Source organism: Maylandia zebra, linkage group LG2 (assembly GCF_041146795.1).
Source record: "Maylandia zebra isolate NMK-2024a linkage group LG2, Mzebra_GT3a, whole genome shotgun sequence".
Lineage (NCBI taxonomy): Eukaryota > Metazoa > Chordata > Actinopteri > Cichliformes > Cichlidae > Maylandia > Maylandia zebra.
Genome location: NC_135168.1, coordinates 7,622,601 through 7,633,944, shown reverse-complemented (window position 1 = coordinate 7,633,944; position 11,344 = coordinate 7,622,601). Strand labels below are relative to the sequence as shown.

General features: G+C 38.0%; 1 long non-coding RNA gene across 2 annotated transcripts; it reads right to left on the bottom strand.

The window, feature by feature from the left end:
* Positions 1-7,796: 7,796 nt before the first annotated feature.
* On the bottom strand, positions 7,797-11,066 carry LOC143420677 (uncharacterized). 2 transcript variants are annotated; one of them, XR_013100404.1, is made up of 7 exons: positions 10,762-11,066; positions 10,007-10,046; positions 9,813-9,859; positions 9,456-9,500; positions 8,587-8,616; positions 8,064-8,132; positions 7,797-7,856 (listed from the first exon to the last, which is right to left on the bottom strand). It is a non-coding gene; the product is annotated as an uncharacterized LOC143420677 (long non-coding RNA). The 2 variants fall into 2 exon arrangements; XR_013100403.1 differs by lacking the exon at positions 7,797-7,856 and having other exon boundaries at positions 7,992-8,132.
* Between the last annotated feature and the right edge of the window lie 278 nt (positions 11,067-11,344).

Below are 11,344 nucleotides of genomic sequence, written 5' to 3'. Positions count from 1 at the left end.
TCTTGGGTCCCTCTGTGCCTTCTGGTATTCCTGCAGTTCTTAAATGATTCCTCCTGGAGTGCCTCAAGAGCTCCACATCTCTCATCTAACTTCTTTACCTCCGCAGACAAACGCTCCACAGTGGCCTGGAGAGTGGCGATGGTGTCAGAGTGGTTCGAGGCACAGTCCTGCAGTTCAGTCAAAGTGTTATCATGCCTGGCCACGTCGCTTTTTATGTCCGAAATTGAGGGCTGGATGCTCTGGTTCAAGGATGATATCTCGCCTCCTATGGTGGTAGAAATCTCTAATATGCAAGTGTCCAGTGCTAGTTAGTTAGTTCTAGTTCTAGTGGTTAGTGGGGCTTTATTTGATGATTCTAGTGTGTGTTACATTGTTGTCATATTGTTGAGTCGCAGAGCTGTACAGTGTTACAGTTTCTGTAGAGTCTGGTATAAGGAACTCAGATCCCTCTGTGAATAATGTTCACTGAAACTGATCTGTAGTTAATGAACTAGTCAGGATTTACACTAGAGAATGTTTCTGCCATTACATGGCCTGTATTTGTAGAGCGCTTTACTCGTCCCTAAGGACCCCAAAGTGCTTTTTTGCCCAAGGACACAACGACCGAGACTGTCCAAGCCGGGGCTCGAACCGGCAACCTTCCGATTACAAGCCGAGCTGCCAACTCTTGAGCCACGATCGGCCCACATATTGTTGTCTTTTGTTGCAGACACCAAGTGTTGAGATCCTGTCTCAACCTCCTACATTCTTCCAGCAGGTTACACATTATTTTTTGTATTTGGAATCAAATATATGTGTCAGTTGGGCCTAGTGCAGGGGTCAGCAACCTTTAACACCCAAAGAGCCTTTTGGACCCGGTTTCCACGCAAAGGGTCAGGGTTCGGGAAAACACTGGGAGCCGCAAATACTTTGTGACATCTAAAATGAAGATAACACTGTGTATATTGTTTTTACCTTTATGCTTTGTGTGAACAACTACAGTGTGTTGCTTATGAAATCCATGAAGTGCTACAGAGAAAATTACATTTGATTTATGTAATGAACACATTTTGAGCTCTTAAAGAAATATAACAAAGGAAAGCTGAACTACAATGATCCATGTAGCAAACACAAACTGTTATATCGCCTTTGGGCTTTTGGAGCCTTGACCTGACTTTTAAAAAAAGCGCGTTCATGCAAACATCGTCGGGTCTGCCGTGATATGTTTACAACGGGACTTCTGCTCCTGAACCTCTGCGCACAGCGTCTGCAGGTAAGGTAACTTTATTTATACCCAAAGGCAAGGTAAATTTGCTTTACAGACAAATGACAGCATTTGACATCCCTTTAAAAACACACATACCTAGTAAATATATAAAACTCACTGTGACACATACTTTAATATTTCGAATCAAAAACAGTTCTTATTTAATTCAGTGACAGCAACGGGGACAAAGCTATTTTTATAACGCTTTGTCCTGCATCTCGGAAATAGAAACCTCCGTCCTGAGGGAAGAAGCTGAAATTCACCCCTTAGAGGATGGGAACCATTTTTAAGGATTGATAAAGCCATCCTCTGTACCTGCTCAGAGTACAGGGAGGCTAAACAAGACTGTGGCTCACCTATCAGACGACTGGACCATCTCACTATCTGATTCAGAGAGTTTTTCTCTGTGACAGAGGTCTGACCGAACCATGCCACCAAACAAAAGGATAAAACAGACTCAATAAAAGAACGATAAAACAAAGTTAAAATTTTTGGTCAATGTGGAAATGAACAAGTTTCCTAAGGCAATAAAGGTGCTGGTGACCCTTTTTACAAACTGATTTGCAATTTTGATCAAAGTTCAGTTTTTCATTGATTATGGTCCCAAGATATTTATATGATTGTACTTGCTCTATTTTCTGACCTTTAATTAAAGTGACTCCGTGCCCATTTTGTTGTTTCCTAAAATCAACAACCATGTCTTTTGTTTTAGATATGTTCAGCTGGAGATAAGACTCCTCCCACCACTGAACAAAGTCATCAATGACTGGGCCGTGGTTAGTTTCACCCTCTTTCAGTAAGCTGACAATAACAGAGTCATCTGCATATTTAATAACGACCCTGTTTTCATGTCTGCCCTGACACATGTTTGTATAGAGAGTGAATAATAAGGGCGATAGGACGCAGCCTTGAAGAGAACCTGTGGAGGAGAACACTGGGTCAGACAGAACCCCATTTATTCTCACTCTTTGTGACCTGTCAGTTAGAAAATCTAAAATCCAGCCCAGCAGGTTTTTCCTGATTTCAAACTGTTCTAAAAGTCTTTTAATTAAAATATGGGGCTGTGTTGTATTAAAAGCCGAAGAAAAATCAATGAAAAGAAGTCTTGCAAAAGTCCCTTTACTCTCTACATGTTTAAGAATCAGATTTAGTAAAGTCAAAAGTGCGTCCTCCACTCCTCTGTTGGGCCTGTATGCAAACTGCATTGGATCCAGCTGACCTTCAGTCTCTTCATAATCACATTTCTGATGATTTTTTCAAAGACTTTCATGACAACTGAAGTGAGGCAACAGGCCTGAAGTCGTTTAGATTCAGGGACAGGAACCACGACTGCTTCTTTGCAAAGAGATGGCACATGTTGTGTTTGCAAGGATTTGTTAAAAATAACCTGAAATATAGGACTGAGTTCATCAGCACAAGATTTAATTAGGCGGCCACTAATATTATCAGGACCTGGCTCTTGTTCACATTGACTGTATGAAAGGCCTTTTTAACATCGCTGAGTTCAATGATAAAGTGCTGAGTATCTCTCAGTTTCTGTTTCAGTTCCCAAATATCCTCGCTGAAATCAGAAGAACTAAAACGAGCATAAAACATGTTTAAAGCATTTGAAAATCTCTGTCTGAATTAAAACATCTAAAATGACCTGACTGCTGCTCTGGGGATTTTGAAACCCTGCTATGGTTTTCATACAAGTCCAGGCAGACCCAAAAGTTTTTGCAGCAAATTTGCTTTCAAGAAGGTTTTTGTCTGTTTTGCTTTCAAGATCTCGATTTTCATTTCCTTGGTAGCTGTCTGAAAATCGGTAACAGCCCCTCTTTAAAGGCCTGTCTCTTTTTCCTTAAACAGGATTTGACACTTTTAGTGACCCATGGCTTATTGTTAGCGTAAATTTTAACGCGCTTACGGGGTGTAATCATGTCTTTACAAAATACTGCACAGGAGCTAGTAACATCCACCAAAGCGTCGAGATCATCTCCACAAGACTGAAGACGGGGCTGTACGAAGTCACTTTATCTCTACAGGACTGTAAGCTGTCGTCTGTGAGGCGTGAGCGTGTTTGTTTGAACACAGTTCACGGTGGAGAACAGCTGCTGACATAATGTGGATCCCAAGATCCATAACTGGCCTACCTGGGGCTGAAAGTCTCCATAAATGCAGGCGTTTCGGCGGCTACACCGGCTTCCACGAGTGTGACGCTTATTTTGAGAAAATAATAGAATATAAATGTATTTTTATATTTCAATATCACAATAATCTTCCAATGTAGAACTACAAGTTAAAAAAGAAGTAACATAAATCAAATCCACTTCAGCTAAATACTTCTCATTTATTTCCATCTTACATGCTGTGACTGCAGCCATTCCCACATCTCTGTGAATGGGACTCATGGACATGGATCAGTGGTTGTTGATCAATGGTCCTGAGAATCTGCATAATTAAGATGAAGGAACGGAGCTCCCAGCCCATCGTTCCTGCAGCTGCTTTCAGTCTTTATGCAAATGTCCTGTTTGTAAGACTGAAACCTGTAGCTGAGACTGAAGACGTCACCTGATGATGACGACACGTTTCTCCCACAAAACGCTGCGTCCAGATGAACAGAAGCAACAGACTCACTTTCCTGGATGATTGAGATGCATCAAGACTTCATTGTGTGTTACTTCTCATTCAGCACAGACACATTATTCCTGTTAGGTCATGTCAGCTGTCACTCAGTACAAGCACAACTGTGAACAACACAAACTTCTCTTCAATGTGTCACAGAAACACTAAGTGTGAGAGCCTGTATGACACACAGGACAGACTGTAAGCTCTGCTGGCTGCACAGCACTTTGTAGCAGTTTTCCAACATGTCCTCCACCCGTGATGTCAGTGGTGGGACCCCAGTCACAGCACTCAGCACCACCTCCTTTAAATGGATTTTATAGCAGTTCCTCCCGTTACTCGGTGCAACGCTTCTTAAATGTGTTTTTGCAGGATAAAACACAGCAGGTGGTGTAGAGAGGACGTCAGCTGACGGAGCAGAGGGAGGCAGACTGTGGATAAATGACAGAGTGAGAGGAGAGCAACCATGACAGAAGCACAGGTGTGGCAGATAGAAGTGGCTTTATAGACACTTATTGTCAGTCCTCGTGCATGCTGTGGAAATAAGTGTCTGTGTCATGAGGTGACATGTGAGCTTATCTTTGGTCAATAAAGCTGAACGACCAGTTTTCACTTTGCTTGTTACGCTTGTTTAGTGACGTCTGGGTTTCTGTGGAGCCCGAATTTTGATGAGTTCTGGTGAAATCATCTGAGATCATCTGAGCATCGGTGAAGAGTCAGCAGAGAAAGTGTGGGACAGAAGTTTGCTTTGGACACATGGACTGAAATCAAAAAGGAACAAACAGGATTTCCAATGGACAGTATGGAGAAGTGAAAGTACACAAAGGCTGTGCTGGAACACGTGTGTTACACTTTTTGACAGCTGAGAACAAAACACAATATTTTGCATCATCTCTGCAGTGTCTCTTCTTTCCTCTGCTGTTGTGCTTTTAGCTCCAAACTGTTTCAAATGGTTTGTCAGCAAGCTGACCTCTGACCTCTGCAGTACTAACTCCTGACCCGTACAAAGAGCGGGCGTTTCTGACCTTTGACCTGCAGCTGTATGTCTCTCAGTCTCAGTTCTTCTCTCCGTCACTGATGGAGCAGGTGTAGTTGCTGCTGACAGTCAGTCGTTTGTTTTCTCAGAGTGAGGCTGAAGTCTGAACTGTTCAGAGCATCAGGTCTCATCAACGTGCGCTGCTGTAACGCCGCTTTGTCCTCTGAGATCACCAGGTATGAAACCTGAGTGCTGACAGAGCAGCATGTTCCCCCTCATTCACCTCCACCACCACAGCCAAGGCATGCTGGGAAACTGAGGACACACAGACGGAGAACTGAAGTGTCTGCTGTGTGTTCATCTCAGAGTCCTCACAGGTGACACATTAGCTCCAGAACACCAAGCCAGGTGTTTGAAGCCTGACAGGGATTCTTCCCATCCAGAGGGAGGATTTAGCTGCACAACAATGAACATTAGTGTGTAGTTTAGAAACACAGACTGTGCCTGCACTGCATCTAGTGAAGAAAAGTGTTACTGCCAGAGAACGAGGCTCCTTTAAAGCAGCTGATATTAAGGTTGAAAAATCAACAATAAGCTGATGTAATCTTGTTCTTCTTGTAAATCCAAACTGATGCACCTCCATAGCAGACTGTGGAGGCTTTCAGTGACATGAAGACTTGATTTATACTGTCATATTCTCCTGTTACACAAAGCACAGCACGCTGAACATGGATGAACTGAAGCTCCCAGCATCTGACTGAGGAAAAGCACAAATCATTCTCACACTGACTCCTGCTTGATTTTAGATTTGCTTTCAAATCCTCACACTTTCATATGAAGCACTAAATGGGCTCCAGACTGTTTATCTCAGCTTCCTGTCAAACACACTGCTGCTCACACCGAGGCTCAGTTTACTCCTCCAGCCTGGCTTAACCTGCTGTCTGTTAAAAACAGTCCCACACTCCTCTGTTTAATCCTTCTGATCAGACTCTTTGATTTTGTATTGTTTTTACCTGAAGTTGTGTTTTTGACATGGTTCTGTCTGTGAAATAAAGCTCACACACACACTGCTACAGTCCTTCATACACTTAGAAACGAAGCTGCTCCTTTCCTCAGTGCTGACACATAAAGAAGAGTTGCTTTTATATCCAACACGTCTCTGTTCCAGAAAACAGCTTCAGCAGCCTCTGAGTCTGAACTTGGAGTTGGTTATAAGCCACAGGCCTGTGTGCACAGCAATGAGGAAATATAATGCAGTAAGTGAAACATGGATGTGTGGAACAGATTATCCCAAAGGTTGATTCTGTTCATCTGGACGTTCTCAGTGAAACATTTGGTCTCTCGGTCAGGTGACTCCTTTAGTCTCAGCTGACTGCAGGTTTCCAAACCTTTGTCACTGGATCACTCACTTCATCTCCAACGTGTCCCTGACACAGACAGCTGGAGCCGTTACAGCAAAATCATTGATCATCGTTTTTAGAACATTAGCTGGTGTTGGTGGGCAGGCTAGCAGTGCTAATTGTTAGCACTAGTTCTGCTGCTCTCCCTTTGTCTCTGTTATTGTTGGTCTTTAGTGAACAATAGAAAGTGTCTTCATGAGACTGTTGCCTAATGTTCAAATGTAGATAACACCACCTGCACCAACCTGTTACACAGCACAACCCTCTGGTGTAGCTTTGCCCATACGGTAAAAAAATATATTTTAAAATACATTTTAAAATATATTTATATATTTAAAATGTATTTTAGCACATATATTTTTTGGCCATTTTTTGTATATTTTGAAATATATTAATAAAATATATTTCAAAATACAATTTAAATGTATTTAAAATCATTCAAAAAAATATAAATTTAACCCTTCATATATTTCTAAGAAAACACATTCACATGTAACATCTGAAAGAAATCTTTATTTGATGTTTAAAACATACATATAGCATATCAATCAAGCAAGGAATATTCATTTTATAAGTTTATTCTCATTACATACTTAAACATTCTAAAAGAAACACACACACATATACATATATGTGTGTATATATATATATATATATATATATATACACACATATATGTATATGTATGTATATATATATATATATATATACATACATATACATATATGTATGTATATATATATATATATATATATATATATATATACACACATATATGTATATGTATGTATATATATATATATATATATATATATATATACATACATATATGTATATGTATGTATATATATATATATATATATACATACATATACATATATGTATGTATATATATATATATATATATACATACATATACATATATGTATGTATATATATATATATATATATACATACATATATGTATATGTATGTATATATATATATATATACACACATATACATATATGTGTGTATATATATATATATATATATACACACATATATGTATATGTGTGTATATATATATATATATATACACACAGTCTCAGTTCCCCCAGCTTTCACTGCAATCCTCAAAGCCCTTCTGGACACGCTGGGAAACCCCTTCCTTACCCCCACTGTAACAAACAAAAGTCACAGTTCTATTACTTTTATCAGAGTTAAAATAAAAATGTGATTTATGTTAGCTGGCTTCATTTAGCAAACAGATATTTCTGTTTATATAGATACAGATATTAATACAGATATATTTTACGCATAATTTTACCTCTTTTTTTTCCTAGATGGGAAGTCTATCCAGTTCACATTACAGTAATGCTAACACCCCTTTTGGTCGTCTCTCCTTACCTTCCAGCATTCATAAATCTGTTGACCTTCTTTGTCTGAGACCAACCACTACAATGCATCATCACCTATTTGTATTGGTAACTTACTTTACAACCTATTTTAATGGTTGCAAAGTAAGTTACTTGTGCTGTATGCAATTTTAGATACACAGAAAGTCTTCACTTACTATATATGGCTGCCATAGTGTCCTTATCAAGGGCAGTTCTTCACTCTGCGCCGATGTCCGTTTTGCTCTGTCCTCCTATAAAAAGCATGAACATTTGAGTGTTTGACTAGTTTTAGATTTCCAAAAATTTGATATTTGTACAACTAAACATTTGAACTACAATTATATGCTATTGAGCGATACTTTTATGGGTAATTTTTGGTAAAGAAACTGGTGACAGAGTTGTAGGCTTTTTAAAGTACTATTAGCTAACCATTTGAACTGACTTTCAAAGCTGATTACCTTTTAAATTGCTGTGGATCAAAACCTCCAGTGGGAAGGCGGCCATTAGAAGAACACGCACCATTGAACCTGAAAATAACAAAAACAAACAAAAAACAGAACAATATATAAGAGTCCGGTAGGGTAATAAATCTCTTCTGAAGCAATATAGTTCATTTTGGGTGAAAAACAAAACATTCCTCTAAAATATATATACTGACATCAGCAATCAACATCATGATTGTAATTATTTCCTTTTTAGTACATCTACTGCTGTTTGCATGTGTCAAGCACTACGACTGTATCTATGCATATAAATTCACCATATATATCCAGCAAAAATGTTTTGTTATAGGAAAACAAACAAAGGCATTCAATCAGAGGTGAGAAATTAATTGGGAATATGAATTATAGGTGAACTATTCTTTACCTACTAGCAATCAAGCTTCTTTAACCAAGAAGCTTGAAATATTTGAATGTAAAATAAAATAAATAAATAAATAATAATAAAAATAACATGATGTAATTAAAATGCACAACTTACATTAAGGAAATCTGCATTTGTATCCACAGGCTAAAAGTAAAACAGTAAATGTGTTAGTAATAGTACAGGTATTTGTAAAAAAAAAAAAAAGAGGCAGTAACTGTGACGCTTCTAGTGGGATGCTAAATGCAGAGATTTATATTTACAGTATAATACTGCATGTACGGGTAGCTGTGTTGTGAACTGTAACTGAATATTAGAGAATCTCAGAGAAATTAAATGTATTTATTTTTTTAATTTATCAATCATAAAACTGTGTGTTTTGAAGGCCTGTTACGATAACGACTTTTTGTTGGTCGGTATATTGCACCATAAACAATTGCGACAAGTTATGTCATTGTCATTTTAAGACCATTTTATGTCTTTGAATGTATAATCATAATATAACACCATAATAATGCAAGATCTACACACTTTCAATTGACAAACCAACATCTAATTCTTAAAGTATTTAGATCATTGAAATTAGGAATCAAAATATTAGATACCTTAAAAACTTGAATAAATAGTAAGTTTTCTAACAAATAGAAAACAATGTTATTTAATGTTATTGTTTTGTTATCATTATATTTTATTTTTGTAAATATAATGGCACATAAATTACATCATCAACAATTACTGAGGTCATGTACATGTACTGTGTGTTAAGTCGATATATCGATTATTGTGATAGGCCTACTGTTTTGGTATCATAACGAGCTTGTCAAACATGCATGACCACTAAACAATGTCTAAGCAGTAGTACTGGTCTGAATGACAACAAACATAACTAGTGTTTTGGAAAATCTGTTAGAAAACAGTTATTTCAATAATTATGATTAGCATGTGACACAGACACCGCATAAAAAACTACAACAACAAATACTTACTTTAGGAGGATGGGGGAGGGCAGCATGAGGTTGAGACTTTGACATCTGTAAGAAACAAATTCATGTATTACAAACAAGTCACTTAAAAATACATTAATGTGGCAGACTGTTCCCTGTTCAGATGCAGTGTATAAGTACAATCAGGGCTGTCACAACAATGGGGTGGGGCCAAGTGGCTGCAACCCTAGGTACAATGTGCAGGTATATATAATTACATATAATATATGTGAATAAAGCAAGAATCTGTTTAGGTTAGTCACTGTGCTGACTGATGTTTGCTAGGTTTATATGATTGCAAACTGCACAAAAACAACAACAGCAACAACATTAATGACAATGACAAAAAAAATTACTTACATTTATGTAAATCTCACATTAGGAAGATCTGCATTCGATTTCATGGGCTGAAATAAATAGGCAGAAACATTACTGCTAAAAAAAATAAAAAAACAAAAACTCTAAAAAGCCTTAAAATGACTTAAAAAGCAAGGAAATGTGGAACATTGTAATTAGCGAACATTAATAAAGCATAACTGTTCTTTGTTTCTAACCTTGGTAAGTACTCTGTAGCCAGAAGGAGAGGTAGGATTTCTGTGAAAGCCAAATTAAATGTGAATAGGCTTTGATAGTTATTGAGAAGGCAGAATAATAAGAAAAGGCAAAAGTACGTCACGATATAATTAATTAAGTTACATATTTTGATTACCAAATTATGGAAGCGTGGAGCTGCCACCCAGGCAAAAGAAAAATAGAGCTTCACGTTATGACGTGAAATGTTTATTGTTCTAACATTATGCTTTTCATGTTTGTATAATACAGTGGTTCTTAACCTTGTTGGAGGTACCGAACCCCACCAGTTTCATATGCGCATTCATTGAACCCCTCTTTAGTGAAAAATAAAGTGTGTTTTTTTTTTCAAATTAGACGTAGATATGTTTTTTACTGGTGCACAAAATGAGCCGTGCACGTCACAGCGGAGGCTCTGCCGGACCCCTGAGACCAACTCACCGAACCCCTAGGGTTCGATCGAACCCAGGTTAAGAACCACTGGTATAATATAATATCACATTATTATAATATACATAATTGTCACGTTCGCACAATATTGTACGGACGTGATAATTATGTACATTTTTCGTACAATGTTGTTCAAACATGTTGTTCAAACATGATAGTATATTGTTAGAACGATAAACTTTTCACGTTATAACGTGATATACTTATATTTCTCTTTTGCCTGGGTGGCAGCTCTACGCTTCCGTTCCAAATACACGAGAATAAAGTAATATTATATGGGAAAAGGCACCTGCTAGCTTGATGATGGAGGCGTCTTAGACTGGCCACCCGCCTTGGCTTCTTGTCGCCACTCCACGAAATAAAGGTCCGTTTCCTCCATGCCGGCTAATTATTCATCCTCATTAAAATCTCGTATATGTTCAGTTGGCAGAATTGAGAATTTTACATCTTCCAACCACTTAATTAATGCGAACATAATCGGCTTGTTTCTTCCCGTCTCCTGTATCCGGCCGTTCCTCTCGCTGTCAGATTTCGCGCCTCAGAGACGTCGTTATTTTTCAAAAAAAAAAAAAAAAGAAGAAAGAAAGAAACAGCAACAACTACTAAAGAGAGTTTTTGCACGTTCATTGCACATTTGTGGGAATGTTTAAATATTTAATTTTTATTAATTACTTTTCATTATATCTTTATTTTTTAAACCACCGTGGCAATGCGCATGCGCATACACTCCTGCACGCAAAGGGCTTTGGAGTTGACGTAATGTCGCAATGCATTGTGGGAGCGCAGCACCATCTTGGCAGGTCACGAATCAAAACAAGTTTGCTACGAACCATTCTGAAACGTAGCTCAAAAGAAAATGACGGTATAGATAC